Below are 18,608 nucleotides of genomic sequence, written 5' to 3'. Positions count from 1 at the left end.
ATCAGTACCCTGAGCTGTAATACATTCTGATTTGTCCTTGTTTGAAAGTAAAGCGTTAGATGAGAGCCACTCCTTAATGTCCCTCCTACAGCTGGAAACACTTCTGAGTGCCTCACTTTCTGTTGGCTGCTCTGGTATATACATGTGGCAGCATATGGAGGGGAAAAGGGTAAGGCCAAGAATTGAACCTTGTGGCACCCCTTGTTGGCTGCTGTGCCAACATTGTTGCTGCCCTCCATGGATACTCCAGGTTGAATTGCAGTGTCCACCCCCCCACCCCCCTATAAAACACATAATGAGCCATCTACATGTATTGTGTCTATGGTGGTGGTGGTTTGTTGTTATTGTTGTGTCCGTTCTTCCTAATATTTAGAAATATGATAAAAACAATTGAAAAGGTATAATCTCAGTTTTGTTGTAATGCAATTCATACATGTACACTGAGATAGGCTGATTAAAAACAGTAAAATCATTGTGATAATGAAGAGGAAAAGTTTGGTAACATACAGGGATGGTGATGTGACGTTACCTGGAAGGAATGATGTCAAAGGTGAAGATGGTGAAACAGACCACCAGCAAGATGAGGATGATGAACACAGAGCGACGCCGTCGCAACCGAAATCTACAGACATAAAAAAAACACAAAAAAACCACACAGAGATTTGTTGTGGGGTATATGTATGTCTGAGACGTTTTTGGTGCTGGCTGTGTTCATGTCAAGAGGCTGTGTAAAAGCAATGAGGATAAGTTGTCACACAAGTTTTCTTTTCTTTTCTCGCACCAGTGATAGACATATCGGTATGTCAGATGGAAAAGTGACCTATGTGTCATGCAGATACCATAGTAATGTAATCTCTGATCACGATTTGGTTTCTTTGTATATAAGCACCATATCTGTGGTTAAAGAAGCGATAAAAGCCTTAAGGCGCTGTCATGCTACCTCTGGCGCTCGTGTCGCGAGTACGCTCGTGTCCACTCATGTCTGTGGGACGCACACGTTTGTTGTCATGTTCGACTTTTCTGGACTCGCAGCAGCGCGCGTTCCATGCATGCGCATTGGGCCACGTTTCCCCGTCGTCAAGGATGCCGAGCATTGACAATGGCGACCTCACGTCAACGAGAAGGTAGGTCGGGACTGGCGCATGCGCAGTCGGCACATTCAGGAGCGTACAGTACGCGCAGTCGCAAAATTTGGGCTGCGCGCGGACCACCGCCGCAGGACAGAGTGGATATTCGCGTCCGGGAGGGGATGACAATTTTGACGTCACAAAGTACGCAGGGACATTGCTAGCATGACAGCCTTTTTTGAGCCAAGGCACATTTTTTTCTTTGGAAAAATGTCGAGGCACACTACCACCCGAAAATGTTAAAATGTGAAACTCTGTAGGCTCTATTAACAATATAAAGTCACTCTCATCAAAGTTTTATCAACAGGAATCAAATAAATACCGACAAAACAGTATTTCCCAATTTCTTTTTTTATTTTTACACACTCAATGTGAAACCTGGGCCTGTTTGGATGAGCAGAGAGCTGATTTCCTGGCAGGAATAGAAGACAGACAAACACGAAGCTCTTCCTCAACAGCTCTCAGTTTCTCTCTGCTTTTAGTTTTTATAGCAGTCAGGCTTGAAAAGCTAACCTCACACAGATATGTGGTGGAAAATGGGGATGTCAAAATTGCTTTGTTTGCTAGAATGGGGTACTCCTTGGCAGTAGCCAACCAAAAACTGTTCAAAGGCAGATCAGCAAATCTTAGCTTTAGACCACGATTTTGTTTCAGTTCAGTTAGTTCCTCCTGCTCCTGTAAAGTCATGTCCTTTCCAACTGATGCTGAGCTGTATGGGTCCCTGACCCAGTCAAGGTTCTCAGTTGAGGTTGAAGAGAAATAAAATGACATCCTCTCCTCAAGAGTTTTCAAATGTTTAACTATTACCTCACACAATGCAGCAGTGTTCACATCAGCTTGCACTTTCTTGGTGAGTGGGGACATGTCAAGGTTGTCACTTTTCACATGTTGTTGCCAGAGGTGCACCTTTGAACGGAATCCATTTATTTGATCTGTACTTGTGAGCATGTTTTCATTTCATGGTCCCTGGATGATTCATCTGCCAGGTATGCCAGCTTTGCACACCACTCATCACTTGCAAGCAGCGCTGCGTAGTCGGACTTCTCATTTGTCAGAAACGTTTTAAGTTCCTCTCGCAGCTCGTACACCCAGGCGAGCACTTTGCCACGCGACAACCATCGGACCTCCGTATGGAACAGCAAGGTTTTGTGCTCCGCTCCCATTTCTTCACACAAAGATGCAAATATACGTCCTTTCAGAGGTCGTGACTTAACAAAGTTCACCATGCGCACAACATCGTCCAACACAGGAAATAGGTCTGCTGATAAAGTCTTCGCTACGAGGGTCTCTCGATGTAAAAAACAATGCCAAAGAATCATATTTGGGTTTCTCTCCTTAGCTCTGCTTACAAAGCCCTTGGTGCGCCCGACCATAGCAGCAGCTCCATCTGTGCAGACACTCGTGCAGTCTTCCCACTTAAGTCCTCCTTTTTCAAGGTATTCCGATGTGACCCGAAAAATTTCCTCTCCTGTTGTTTTTTCTGGCAATACCTTACAGAATAGGAAGTTTTCTTTGATTGCGTCTCTACCCACAAAACGCACATTGGCCAATAGTTGAGCATGCCCACAAATGTCAGTGGATTCATCAAGTTGCAATGCAAATTTATTACTGATACGGATCTTTTCCAAAACCACACTTTCGATGTCTGCAGACATATCATCAATACGTCTGGAAATTGTGTTATCTGAGAGAGGAACTTTGGCTATTTCTTTAGCTGCTTCAGGTCCTAGCATCTCATTCACAATGGCTTTGCAGGCAGGTAGTATTAATGTCTCTGCCACAGTGTGGGATTTTTTAGTTTTAGCAACAAGTTCAGCAACATGGTAACTCGCTTTAAGGGCTCTCTCATTTACCTTTGTGGTCGTTTTCATGAAAGTTGCCTGTTTCTCTGTGTGTTCACGCAGGCGAAGAAAATGGTCCACATTCTTGTTTTGAAGCGACGGATGTTTTGTTTGGAGATGGCGTTTAAGTTTGCTTGGGACCATGCAGCTGTTGGATAACTTTTCACCACACACCAGGCACAATGGTGACGGTGTAGTTGCAGCCCCGGTGAAAGTAAATCCAAATGAAAGATAGCTTTCGTCGTATTGCCTCGCGCCAGAGGTCTTGCTCGAGCTCGCCGTCTTTGCTTTTTTTTTTAACTCCACTCATACTGGGGCCTTCATCTGGCTCAGTTGAAGGCCCGGGCTCATTTTGTCCGGGGTCCAGTTCGGAGTGAGCAGTCTTTCTTTTCAAAAACTTCTCCATCACTGCCGCCGATACGAGATGGGAGACTGACGTCTGTCAAGTTTTGATTTCACCGGCAAAATTCTTTGCTGCCATCTATTGGCGAAACGTATTTATACATGATTACTCTGCACACACTGCTCTTACAGGGATAACGGCTGTGAGAGCAGTGTGTTTTTTAGGAAAAAATGTGAAATTGGATAATTTCCCACGGCACACCTGACTATATCTCGCGGTACACCAGTGTGCCGCGGCACAGTGGTTGAAAAACACTGGTTTAGAGGATCTCATGGTTTAGGTATTAATTGGAGCTACGTGCCAAACTTTTTTTTTTTTTTTTAAAGTCTGCTCATTGACTGAGTAGCAGGTCCAGCAGGTTCTTCAGTTATAAACAATCAGTGATCCGTGCTGCCAGATACAGCCTGTCAAACCCATCAAACATTTAGATTTCGTCCAGAAAACAAACCCAACAACATTAAAACAAACAAGGAAATGGGATGAGAGAGATTTTTGAAAGTGTTTTGAAAAAGATGAGTGCATTTTCTTGAATAGAAATTGTTTTTAGCACTGTTAAGTAAACTCGTACTTTATATTAATTATTAGTACTTAATATAAAGAGAATTAATACTTTGTAAGTTATCGTTGATTCATGCATGTTTGTGTTGAACACTGCTCATCACTGCAAGGTTATGAGCTGCGCTCACAGGAAGATATTTGGGCTGTAACTACTCTGCGACGTTTCCAAGGTCTTTGGCCGCCTCGGCCAGAAGACCACCTTATCAAAAACATTCCTATCAACTTTGCTCACACAGAAGATTCACTCTCATTTGCCTGTGAACTGGTTTCAACCAGTCTTGATTGTACCACGCTTGCTTCATGAAAATGTAAACGCCTACTTTAAGCTTGTCAATAAAACTGGTCATGGGAGAGGAAGAACTTTGCAGATCGATGAACGAGCTGTGAGGCGATTTCATTCCTCTGCCCTTGCGCAAGAATATTGATTGTTTTGACTATTATTTCTCTCGATACTGGGGTTTGTCTCTTTTCTGTCATTCTTCCAGGTTTTGTACCCAACAAGCACTAACACTTGAATAATTGAAAGCTGTATTTGTATTGTGGTTTTGATTCTTAAAAAAAAAAAAAATAAATCTGTGTTAGACACCTGATTTGTTACTGAGTTTTGATAGTTCAAAACTTGTTCTGTTAAGTGCAATTTGTGTATTCTGTGTATACGGTCTGTCAATAAACTGAGCACATGACACTTTCTATTCTTTCTATTGTTTCTTGTCTTTATTTTTTTTTATGTTTACTGGTGAAGTAATCCAAAAGTAACTAAAAGTACTGTGGTACATTACTTTTTATTCTAGTACTTAGAGTAAGCTACTGATTACTGATATTACATATATATATATATATATATATATATATATATATATATATATATATATATATATATATATATATATATATATATATATATATATATATATATATATATATATATATACTATTTTTTCCCTATTCCTATGTATAGACATTCTGTATAGAAGAGCTGATGACCCAAATTGAATTTATGTACCATTATTTGATAGAAGACAACCATGAAACCCAACGTTAGATAAAGGTGGATGGATTTAAGAAAAAATGACTCACAAGGCTGTAGAGGTGATTTGGTCCAGAACAGACATCTTCCTATCAAGACCTCCAGATTCAGCTCCAGGTCCACCAGTCTGCAGGCTCCTGCTGACATCTCCCTGTCTGTCCTGATCTACAGGTGTGTCAGTATGGACTCCTCCCCTGAGCTGTTGTCGCTCCTCAGGTACTATACAAGTGCCACTCCCAATAAAACCTCTCACCTGGAATCCTGTCACAGCCAAGCTGAGGACCATCATTCTGAGATCCATCGGTTAATCAATCTATAGTTTGCAGGTTAGATTCCCACAGAGGACAGGACTGACCTTCACCCTCGACCCCCATCAGCTCTCCTGAGTGCCTTCATGTGGCGTAATGCCAGCCGCAAACAGATGTTGGGTAGATGTGGAAAAAAGTGCAGGGTCTCAAAGTCAAGTTGATGCTGAGCTGGAGGCCAATGCTGACACCAGTCACCTCACTGGGGAACCATTGCAAACACTACGACACAAACATCGTTGTTTTATTTCCAATATTGTTTAACATTATGGAACGGCAAACAGTATTTGAAAATCTTCCCACTTCAATGAACGAACAGATAAAAATCCAATAATCTCTTGTGGCTCATAATTTCATAATCTCTGGTAAAGGAGATGATTTAGTTTGTCATATGAAATCTATTTTGGTGCGTATTGCCTCCTGTGGCTCAATTGGAAGAGCTTTTCATTTTTCAGTCCTTATTTTCTATATGTAGAAATGCCCTTGCTGAGAATTACAAAGTTTATTTCAGACGCGAGCAAAAGAAAGTGAAAAAGAATTGAATAAATAAATGATGCCTCAAGATATCCCAAAAGGAGTAGGATGAACCTTTTGCTTTTTTTATTTTGTGGTGAATTTGAGAATTGAAAATTGCTGTGTGAATGACAGGCATGTGAATGAGTGGGTGAACACGCTGATCATGTAAAAGTGTGTTGAAACTACTGAAGCCTTAAGAGGATAAAATAAGTAATTTTACCGTTTGTTTGTTGGATTATGTGCCCTGTCATTGGAATGTTTGAAATGTTGCGTCTGAAAATACTTGAGTTGACGCTTCAGAGCCGTGTTCTCAGTTTTCATGATGTGAGTTCATCCTTCACATATCATTTATGTCGACTCTCAGAGCCGTTCCTCAAATGAACTGATTTGCAGAATTACAGTTCTCTCATTGATCATATAACATGTTTCTATCATTACTTTTGATAATGTTCACTTTCTTTCACAATAAAGTATGCAGAGCCTGAATCTGAGGCTGAAGCATTACAAAGGTTTTGTTGTGATTGGCAGCTATAGGTTTGTCGTGGTACCGGTAACTTAAATAAAGATTAATAAATCAAATAAATGAATTAATTAATAAAGCATTGTCCTCCCTGCTGCCCTTTGTGTTCATGAGGTGGTTGTTGGTTCAGTAGATATTTTGAGTTAACAAACAAAATATTTATTTTGTTTTGTTTTCCCAGCTTCCATTTTGTGTGATGATGTGTGGAGCATGAGATGGTTGGTGGTTTGCCAGATGTTTAGAGTTATTGAGTTCGCTGTGTCTTTTAAGTACTGCTTAATGTTGCAGGAATGACAGGTATGTTTCTGAATGGAGAGCAGGCCGGTGGCCTACCGTGACAACTAGTGATTGAAAAGCATGTTGTTTAATTTATGTGGCAGACATGGTGTGGATTTGGTGTCTTTATGAAATCACATAGGTTTTTAGAGAAGAAATCCTGCTTCTCTCGACTTCACATGATGAAAACATGTGAAGCGGGTGTGGTGTGCGTCGTATGCCACTAACTGAGCATTAAAGGATTAGTTTGATCTCACTCATAAAGAGATGACAGCTTGAATATACTAGATGGGCGAGGCACTCAGGAAATATGTTGTCTAACCTGAACAACTGACCTGATTCAACACAAACACACGTGGAAGGTAACAGCACAGCACCAATTATTATTGTACACAAGCATATGTTTACCTCTTTAACCCATCAAGCAATAAGGGGGATTTCCATGATTCTGCCCAAATAGAAATAAAGAAATCCTTCATGGCTCCACATTCAGCAGGTATGGATGATCTTGGTCTTTATGTAAAAGGGTAGGACATCAGAGGATTGATTTGTGCCCATTGGCCATACCTGGAGGTGCAACACCAGATCCATGTGTATCAGATAAAGAACTGATAAGAACAGATTTAAAAAAAAGTCTTTTACAAGATTTTAGTGACAATTTTTAACAACAACAGGTGTTTAACAATGTTACTTTTAATTGTACATGTGACATTAAGACATGGTTTGTGTTCATCTGTTAAACGGATTACATGTATTACAGTATCATCACATTTTTACTGACAAAATCAAGCCTTTACCAGTTAAATGGTAAGACATTACAAGTATTTATCAAAGTGTCCATTGGTGTAAAAGCCAATTAAAGGGAGAGCATTCAGGTTAGAAGGTCTTTTCTGTTGTTCAGGAGAGCAATGAGTTCCTACCAAAGGTAACTCATCCTGTTCTCACAAACATCGCTTGTGTGAGGGGATCCTCCATCTCCCTGTCTGAACAAACACAAATTAAAAGCAAATAAAGATGGGGAACCCATTAGGTTTTGGGGAGCTTATTTTAACTGGCCCATCCATTTTTCTATAATCAAATTTCTCGCACCGCTACTGCATACTGTCACACGAGCTGCTGTCATCAAATCAAATCAAACCTAATTTATAGAGCACTTTTCATACAAACATATATGCAACACACAGTGCTTCACATAAAAGAGAAACATTTTAAATAAAAATAAAATAGAAACACGCACACGCCCCACACACCCAATCACATACACATACACACCCACACATGCATACACACACCCACCCATCCACCAACACTAATTGCCCGTAAAAGAATTTAAAAACTGCTATAAGTATAATGTAATAATTAAAATGCACTGAGTCATGAGTCGTGAGTCCCTCGTGTAGATCGTTTGTTACGTTCAGTAGAAAGGAGTACAACAACTGAACCTGCAATTAGAAGTCTGTCATGCTCATCATACATTGACAATTTTAATAGATCTGAACAGTTCTTGTCAGGTCGCACACACACACACACACACACACACACACACACACACACACACACACACACACACACACACCAAGCTGTATAATTAGTTAGAATAAATCTGCGTGTTTTTGTTTTGTTTTCATTGTAAATAAATCATTTTTTGGGGATCATGAACTTAGTGATGTGGGGTCCGTTTCACGAAGCAGGTTTAAGAAGCCATGGGCTTAACACCGAGCTCTGAATTGAGTTACACTGAGACAGAAAACGCGGAGTTTTCGGTTTCACGACGCCGGATTTTGATCAGTTTGATGAACTCGGAGTAGTTTCACCTGGAGTCAAGCGCGTGCACCACGACTCTAAAAAGACCGCATCAATGGAGCCCCGATTCAACGAGTCACCATGACAACTGAGACGCGGAGGGCGGAGTTTTTGACGCCAGTGGAGCAGGAAGTATTGATCCGATCATATGGCGAATATGAACGTATTAAAAAAAAAAAATGCAACAGCGCAGCGGCTGCTAAAGAGAGGGAGGCGGCGTGGAAGAAGATTGCTGCTCAAGTGAATGCGTAAGTTCAAACGTCTTTGTCATCGCAACATTATTGCAAGGGAATACTGCTTGATGGTAGCTTATTAATTTATTTCGTTTGGGTGCAATTCCGCGGGGGAGAAGCGCTCTTGGCAGCAGCTGAAAGTGAAATATAAAAACATTGTCCAATCGGGTAAGACCGCTGCCAATTTAATTGTTAATCAATACATTTCTTAACGTAATTTCGATCATGTGTGACATTGTACAGTAAATATCAAGTGGCCATTTGACTGTGCAGGTGTTTTATTCCCAACATAATGCTGTTTTCAAACACATAAATGTCTTCTCACCCATATCATGTGCTGTCAAATAATTAAGGCTAAACTAAGACAGACTTTACTCAGCCAACAGAAAGAAGGCAGATGCCTGTAAAACGGGTGGTGGCCCAGCACCTCCACCTTTAATAGAGGCAGAGGAGCCCTAAGCCAGAATGTTGGGAGGCCAGTGGCTGAGGGAATCCCTGGAGGAGCTCCTCTTCAGAGCTCACCCCTCAAGATACCACTTCCTTCCTAATATATAATATGCCGAGGCCTATATATCTCTTTATGCCTCCTTTTGTTCATCTTTATTTCCCCATCATGTCTTTTTTTGTTGTCACCCAACAGATTGTGATGGTGCTCTCTGCCTGCTGGACCCCCTCATGCCACAACATACCTTGTAAGTAGGCAACACTCCAAAGATCTTGCAAAATGGTAGTTTAAATATAATGAAACATATTCATCTAGGATGAAGAGTACGAGGAAACCCTGTCTGCTGCCTTTACAGAGGAGGATCCACAAAGGCCTATAGAGGTATGATAGTTCTCATCCTGTTTACATTTCTGAAACATTGTGGTGGAATAAAGAGTGATATTTTGTCTACACTGAAGTATTGACACATTATTTTTAACAGGGCATGGCTGGGCAGCAGCAGGAGGGTACCTCAACATCCACTGCAAGGACTGACAGTGAGACAGATGTTCAGTAAACACCAGAGGTTCATTCTGTGGAATTCATGTCCAACTGTAATATTTGAATGTCCTCCTTATGTCCTCCCAGTTATCTGTAAAACAGATCTATAGACTCCACCTGCTCCAGAAGATGGAAAACACTGCTAAGGAAATGCAGATGTGTAAATTGAACTACTGGAGCACAAGTTAAGGGTGGGTGTACAGTCCCAGGTGAATTATGCTATCTACTAACTACATTAACTAAACTAGCTCTTGTATTTGTAGGAATTAAAAAAGACCAAATTAATTGTGCATCATGTCTTTATTTGGTGGTGGTGGTGGTGGTCAGACCCCGAAGTGATGATGGCATATGATGTCTCTGACAGCTCTGCCATTTGCGAGGAAACTCAGCGCAACACACAATATCTGCTATGACGTCAGGGCAAGGCTCGGCTGGTGATGTTGCTAATGTACAGAGTGATTAAACTGTGGATGTACATAATGGTCTCTGCAGTAAAACGGTACCGCTCAAAAAGGAAGGTGTCTGCAAATGCCAGTACATCTATGCGCGGTCTGATGATGCGAATATTAAATTCTCGGCGAAGTAATGCTGCGCCTTCATCAATCGGATCATTATCAAAAGCACATTCCATATTGAGGGAATAAAGTTGACGTCTAATTTGCCTCGGGAATAAGGCACTGCAGAACTGTTTCACCAAACTCCCCCGCTGAATGAGGAAATGAAATCCCGTGTCCGTCGGAAAGGGGGCGGAGCCAGAGCAAAACTCCGTGTTCACTGACAAAAACCTGCTCCCGACCAGGTTAGTTCTAGAGCGTCTGTTGCCCCGGTAACTGACCGGGAGTTGACGTTACACCGCTTCGTGAAACAGGCTTGAGTTACCCCGCTTCCTCCGGTTTGAGTTACCTCCCTTTGTGAAACGGAAAATCCCGCATTTCCCTCAACTCGGTGTTCAATAACCTGGGGTAATCCTTAAACCTGCTTCGTGAAACGGACCCCTTGTCTTATTAATGTGCATGATCGTGAATTAAATGTCAATCTCTTCTTTGTCCAGAACTCTGACATTCTTCAGACTGTACCGTTGATTTTGATAATTATTATTACAGTAACCTAACTGTTGGATCAAATTCCAAATTAATTGTTTAGTATATCTTATCAGACATATATTACCAAAATCCAGGTTCTCTGCCCTGCATTCAAACAAACACAAATGCACATCAAACTTTAGTTCCACACACACAAAAGTATCAAGGGTAAAGAAACTACTTGAAATTCACTTAGCAGTGCAAAGATAGTCACTAATACCAAAGCACAAATAAAACATGTGAAGAAACTGTGGATACAGTGGCTCCATTTTCTATTTCTTATTGTTCAGAAGTGGAAGTATACTGTGTGACGATACAAGTTCTGAATGAAAACATGAGAAACTCTCCAACCACACTGAAATCGAATATCAATGAATTAAATATAACAGAGTTAAATTGAATCATTTTACCACTCGCATCACTGCTGACGCTTGGCTGGCTCACGATGGCAACTCGATTCTGCATATAGATATAACAACGATCCCATCTAACACCAATTTAGCCACTCCCACTACTGGCAAATCTTCACACACAAAAAAAACTTCCCCTGTTGGATCCTGAGGAGAGTATTGTTATAGTTGTCTCTTACATGTACTCTGATAACTACTCGTACTGTACTTGCTTTTGAAGACAAGTTACTTCAATCACTATACAGTTAAAGTCACTACAGTTGCCTGCATTCCTACTGCATGTAATAGTGGAAAAAGTGCCCTCAAGGGAAATGTTTCATTGTCCACTAGGTGTCACTGTACTCACGGTGAGCGAAGCAAGAGGCAGAGGTGCTTTATTTTTCATTATACTGTGTTAGTGGTAAAATAGTGGTGGGCGCTGTCCGTGGTCCTGAACTGATTACAGGCGTTATACAGTTGTTTTTTCAATTGTTTACACGCAATTTTGAAAACCGGGTTCTTTTTTTTCAAAATATAATCACAATTATCCAAACACCACGCTCAATTGGCATGATTCCTAGATTGTTTGCAAAATGACATACTTCAGTCAAAACATATACACTTATTTGTGAAAATGCTATTAGTTTTCATTTGACCAACACAGTCCTCAATGATCAGACACAATTTCAGCCAGTTTCACACTGCTGTGATAAATTAAAAAAAAAAACACATTTGTAAAAAAACGAATTTTAGGAAATACCCTGTGCTAGATATTTGGCCAGACATTGTTACGTAAGGGATCATTTAGATGTCAAAAAAAAATTGTGACAAACCCACAGCATTCTTCATGAGTAAACTGAGATATAGGGACAATGTACACAACTAGGCCTACTATAAACTTACCAAGCACTGAATATTTCAAGTGTTTATTACAATACTTACAGTATTTCTTATCATAATCAGTTACAGTAATCAACCAACAATGAAATCAATGAAACAAATAAAATCTGAAGACAAATAAAAATCCCTGTATGAAGTACATACACTTGACTCTGAAGAAAAACTACTGTAAAAGCAACAAGAATACTGTAACTATTCATCTCTCCGTCTGGCTGGATCAAGCCAGAAGATGTCATCCACATCACAGGCTATGTCTTCATTGGCAAGGCAGCGTTGGAACAATCGCCTCGTGTGACGAATCCACCCCGGCACAGAAGCTGCTTCCATATGATCACAGGCTCCACGGCCTGAATGAAGGGCAAACGGTCAGAGGGCCGCAGATCGTATACCTTCCACTGCCATGCTGAAAAAAAACAGTTCTATTGGATTCAGGAAGGGGGAGTATGAGGGACGGTATAAGACTTCAAATTCAGGGTGCTCATGGAACCAATTATGGACCAGAGCAGCCAGATGGAATGAGACATTGTCCCAAACGACAATATACCGCATCTGGTCCACTTGGTTTAATGCTGTGACAATCTCGTGCAATCTGTCAAGAAATGCAAGTATTGGATTTGCATTATAGGGTCCCAGATTTGCATGGTGGTGGAGGACCCCATTTTGTGTAATAGCAGCGCAAAGGGTGATGTTACCCCCTCGCTGCCCTGGCACATTGGCGATCGCCCTGTGTCCAACTACATTTCTCACTCTTTTTTTTCTTGAGGATTCGACCCAATGTTGACAGAGAGACTCACTGGATGTTATTGAAAATATGGTCATCATTGATGATATTGCCTTGGATTTCTCACAGCCTGATACAATTATTGGTCAAAACCATGTTCACAATGGCGGCCTCTTGTGCGCGAGTGAACATAAGGCGCCTTCCACCTTGGTGTCCTCGACCCTCAATCCTATGTAAAAAGAAAATATTAAAAAAATACACATGCAGCCTACTGTCAAATGTCACAGTAAACAATATTGATGATAAGTACAGCAAGCTTCAGTTTCAATGTACTGTGTCGTTAGCTTACCTGTTTTCTCGATGATGTTTTCCGAATTACTGACGCAACAATATTTCTGCTGACATTTGGTTGAACTCTTTGTCCAGCTTCCATCAGTGTCAGTCCACGGTTGATAACATGGTCAATAAGTGTTGCACGGATTTCTTGAGTCACATTTGGTCCTCGTCTTCTTTGTTCAGGTTCTATCAACTCTTCAAGTCCTTCTCTACCTAGGCCTCTTCCTCTACCTCCTTCTTCTCCTCTTCCTCTACCTAGGCCTCTTCCTCTACCTCCTTCATCTCCTCTTCCTCTACCTCCTTCATCTCCTCTTTGAGCTCCCCCTCTCATTCTTCTTCTTCTTCTTCTTCTTCTTCTTCTTCTTCTTCTTCTTCTTCTTCTTCACGTGCGGACGTGTGTTTGGGAGGGAGCGAAGAGGGCGAATTAATTAACTAAAAAAAAACGTGTTTGTTGTGTGTTTTTCTTCTTTTTTCCAACTGTGTGTTTTGTATGATCATTTTTATGGTTTGTTAGTGTTGTTTAAACTTAGTTTATTGTTGTTTTTTGTGAGTTTTTCCGTGTCCCGTGGACCGGATGGCGTCCTCCGGGGCGTCTCCCGTGTCTCTGAGACATGGAGTGCGTTTGGTGTCGCAGCCCGGCTCCACGGTGGAGCAGGTGCTGCAGGTGGTTGGGGAGAAGGTAGGGTACGAGAACATCACCTACGCTTCTCGTATGAATAAAGCTGTGGTGGTCTTTTTGAAAGACGCAAAGTTTGTGGCTGATCTGATCGAGAGCGGACTTGTGATGAACGACGAGTTCATCCAAGTGTCCCCGCTGGCCGTACCGTCCACACGGATCACCGTGTCCGGAGTCCCGCCGTTCATCTCCAACGAGGCTCTGGAGCGGGAACTGCGGAGATTTGGTAAGTTCGCGAGTGGTTTCCGTCCTGTGGGTCTGGGCTGCAAGGACCCGAAACTGAGACATGTCCAGTCTCTGCGGAGACAAGCGTTCATGTTTCTGGAGTCTGAGACTCAGACACTGGACGTGTCTTTCCGGGTGAAGCATGAGGAAGGAGTTTATATGGTGTATGCGACCTCGGGGAGCTTTAAATGCTTCGAGTGTGGAGAGCTGGGGCATAAAATGATCGCGTGTCCGCGGCGGCAAAACGCTGCGGGACCCCGGACTGACGGCGGAGAGCCGAGCGCTGCAGCCGCGCCGGCGGCTGGCGCGGGCGGCGTTCCCGGCGGCGCCGGGGCGGCGGCCCGCTCCCCGTCTCCGGGTGGTTCCGGGGCGGCGGCGGCGGCGGCACCGGGTGTTTCCGCGGTGGCGGCGGATCGGCCCGGGGGGGCCGCTCCGGCCGCCGCCGCGGCTCCGGGGGTCTGCGGGGCGGAGGGGCGGCCGGCCGGCCCCGCCCCCACAGGTGCGTGGGGCTCCCGGGGTGCTGCAGCCACTGACTCCAGTGTGACTGGAGCTGAGACGGTTCAGAAGGAGACAAGGGCAGAGGGAGTGGAGGGGGACATTTCAAGTGTGGACGAGAACGAGCCGAAAGAAAAGGCAAAAAAAGCTGCGACTGGTGAACAGGTGACTGGTGGGCAGGTGACTGGTGGACAGGTGACTGGTGGACAGGTGGGGACGGATGGGGAGCAGTGTATTGAGATGGAGGAGGAACTGCAGACCCTGAGTGGTCGGTCAGCAGAGCAGCAGGCTGGTCCGGAGGCTCCGGAGGTTCCGGGGGCTCCGGAGGTTCCAGGGGCTACTGGACTGGACTCTGAAGATGAGGTTGACTCCGACACTGCATCACTTGCAGGCAGTGTCTCATCACTTGCAGGCAGTGTCTCTCAGAGCTCGGACATCTACTCTTTGGAGGAGATCAATGTATTTCTCAAGGACTCCTTTGGTCGGCAGGTTGACGTGGGGAGTTATTTTCCCAGTGCCGAAAAGTTTGTCCGGACGGTGAGCGCTCTGCAGAAGTCAGTCAGCACTGAGCTGCTGGATGAGAAGAAGCGCTATCGTCTGAGGAAGCATGTCACTGCGGTTAAAAATTCTTTAAAGAGCCGCAAAAGGGCAAAGAAGATGAAGTTTTCCAAATAATTTGTGTTATGATCATACTTCACGGGGTGTTTTCTTATCTGCTGGTTCTCTTTGTCTGTTCTGTGTTTTCTTCTCCTCCTCTGATGGCCTTGACAGTCGCCTCACTCAATATAAACGGGGGTAGAAATGCACAGAAGAGGGGCTTATTGATGGAGACGATCAAACAGAAAAGGATAGACGTGGTCTTTTTGCAGGAGACTCACAGTGACGCCCTGATAGAACCAGACTGGGGGTTCTGGTGGCCGGGCTAGCAGGTTCTGAGTCACGGCTCCAATCTTAGTGCTAGAGTCGCCATCTGTTTCTCTCCTCATCTTAACGTAAAGATTTTATCACGGTTAGAAATAGAAAAAGGCCGACTTTTAATGGTCACAGCGACAATTGATGATTTCAGTTTTTGTTTTATTAATATGTATGCACCGAATGGTGGTGCAGAGCGGTTGTCGCTTTTTAAAAAAATGAAGGCAGTGGTGACAACCATCGGTCAAGGTGAGACTGTGGTGATGGGAGGAGACTGGAACTGTTGTCCAGTTGATGGTGTGGACAGGACAGGAGCAGAACCCCACCCCCAGTCCTCCCAGTTCCTATCTCAGCTAGTGATGGAGGCTGACCTGGTGGATGTGTGGAGGGATAAACACCCCTCTGATGTACAATTCACTTGGGTCAAGGTGGTAGACAATCGAATCAGTGCAGCCAGACTAGATCGGTTTTATATGTCTGCCTCTTTTATCACTCGTGTTGTGAATTGCCGCATTGTCCCTGTTGGGTTTACAGACCACCACCTAGTTTTAGCAGAGCTTCTTTTATCTGCTAAAAGGACAACAGGCTCTTTTTGGCATTTTAATGTTAAACTTTTAAATGATTTCAATTTTTGTGAAAATTTTAGCTACTTTTGGAAGTACTGGGCAGGACAAAAAGAGGGTTTTTCTTCTCTCAGTCAGTGGTGGGAGGTGGGGAAGGGCCAGATTAGGAGTTTCTGCCAGCAGTACACCTCCTTCTCCACAGTCAGGATTCGGAGGGCGGTTGAAGAGCTGGAGACCGAAATTAGTGGACTGCAGAACGGTTCTGATCCTGACACTGGCTTGCTGCTCTCTAAGCAGCACCAACTGAAGACTCTCCTTCAGGAGAGAGCCAAAGGAGCCTTGGTCCGGGCCAGGCTCAGCACCCTGAGGGACATGGATGCTCCCACATCCTTCTTCTTCGCTCTGGAGAGATCGGAGGCTCAGGGGAGGCAGATGGTGTGTCTCCGACTGCCTGATGGGCGGCTGACGTCGGACCCGGCAGAGATGAGGAGGCATGCTGTGAACTTTTACTCGGATCTGTTTGGGGCGGAGAGCTGTGATGGGGATGCTGCTGCTGAGCTGCTGCAGGATCTGCCTCAGCTGAGTCCAGAGGACCGTCAGGTGCTGAGCTCAGGCCTCTCTTTGGAGGAACTGAGCGCTGCAGTGTCCCAGATGGCCTCTGGGAAGTCTCCGGGCCTCGATGGACTCCCCCCAGAGTTTTATAAACATTTCTGGAGCCTGCTGGGAGGGGACCTGCTGGACGTCTACAGAGACTCTTTTAATAACGGGACCCTTCCTGCTTCCTGCCGCCGTGCGGTGATCTCCCTGCTGCCTAAGAAGGGGGATGTGACCCTATTGAAAAACTGGAGGCCTGTCGCTCTGCTGTGCACGGATTATAAAATTTTATCAAAAGTTCTATCTAATAAATTAAAGGATTTTATTGATTTATTAATTGGCAGTGAACAATCATACTGTGTCCCCGACAGGTCAATCCATGACAATTTGTTTTTATTGAGGGACATTTTTGACTGTTGTAAATTGTACCACTTGAACACTGCTATTATTTCAATTGATCAGGAGAAAGCTTTTGATCGGGTCGATCACTCTTTTTTGTTTTCAACATTGCAGGCGTTTGGGGTGGGAGACACTTTTCTGTCATGGATTAAGCTGTTATACAGCCAGGCGTCGTGTGTCATTAAGGTGGGGGGAGGGCTAAGCTGTCCTGTACCTGTCCATAGAGGCATCCGACAGGGCTGCCCCATCTCAGGCCAGCTGTACAGCATGGCTGTTGAGCCACTGCTGTGCAGACTGAAAAATCGGCTGAGGGGTTTGTGTCTGCCGATGTCTGTTGCCGAGTCCAAGGTGGTTGTGTCGGCTTACGCAGACGACATAAATGTGTTTGTAGCAGGTCAAGAGGATGTGCTTGCTTTGCAGGACAGCTTAGCCCTGTATGAGAAAGCCTCTTCAGCCAGAGTGAACTGGGGGAAGAGTGAGGCGTGTTTGGTGGGACGCTGGAGTCCTCAGGACACTCCTGGCCTCCCTGGTAATCTTAAGTGGGGGACCTCAGGCATAAAGGCCTTGGATCTGTGGCTGGGGAACGAGGACAGGGAGGGGAAAAACTGGGAGGGAGTGCTGGATCTGGTGCGGGCCAGGTTGTCTAAATGGAAATGGGTGCTGCCACAGTTGTCCTACCGGGGAAGAACTCTCATCGCCAACAATCTGGTCGCCTCGTCTCTGTGGCACAAATTAAAAGTTCTGGTCCCTCCGCCGGGCCTCCTGGAAAGACTGCAGCAACTTCTGGTAGACTTTTTTTGGACTGGCCGACACTGGCTGCGAGCGTCGGTCCTGTATCTCCCTGTGGCAGAGGGGGGGCAGGGCCTCATCGACACCGTCTCCAGAACTGTGGCCTTCAGGTTGCAGGCTCTACAGAGGCTCCTCTATGGCTCGGCGGTCTGGACGCCACTGGCACGGCTGGTACTGAGGAAGGCTGGGGGACTCGGTCTGGACAAACAGCTCTTTCTCTCTAACCCAGCTGAGTGTGATCTTTCCGGACTGACTCCTTTCTACAAATCCATGATGGAGGCATGGAAGACTCTGACAATCTCCCGTTCAGACACCAAGCCGGGGCCATGGGTCTTTGAGGAGCCTCTGCTCCACAACTGTCTGATCCCCACCACGGCCTTCTCTTCAGCCACCTTGAGAGGTCAGCTCATCAAGGCGGGGATCGTAAAAGTGGGCCATCTGGCTCGGACATCCACGCAGCAGCTGACGGTGATGCTGGGGGTTCGGTCCAGCAGAGTGGTCCAGTGCCTGGTGGAAGAGGTGTGGCGGTCTTTTCCTGCTCCTCTTCGTTCCTTCGCACAAGACAAGAATCGTGTTGGACAGTGGAGTAGCGGAGAGGACTACGTTTTCCCCTCCCTGAGGGTTCGTCCTGCTGTGGGGGAATGGGAGGAAGAGGAGGTCAACCTGCTGACCATTACGACTCCCAGACTGGGCCTCTTCCAGTCCTGCCCTGGGAAGGATCTGTACGGCAGCTGTGTGAAGGTCCTGCATCTGCAGTCACTGGCTGGAGTGAAGGAGTCGAGGTGGACTGGGTTGTTTGGTGGGGGTTCTTCCCCTAGGGGGAGCTGGCGGGTCCTGTACAAACCCCCCGTGGAAAAGCGGATGGGTGACCTCCAGTGGAGGGTGATACATGGAGCGTTGGCCACCAACAGAAACCTGGCCCGTCTGGATCCA

The sequence above is a fragment of the Blennius ocellaris genome, assembly GCF_963422515.1.
Source record: "Blennius ocellaris genome assembly, chromosome: 2".
NCBI classification, from domain to species: domain Eukaryota; kingdom Metazoa; phylum Chordata; class Actinopteri; order Blenniiformes; family Blenniidae; genus Blennius; species Blennius ocellaris.
This window is presented reverse-complemented; position numbering follows the sequence as displayed.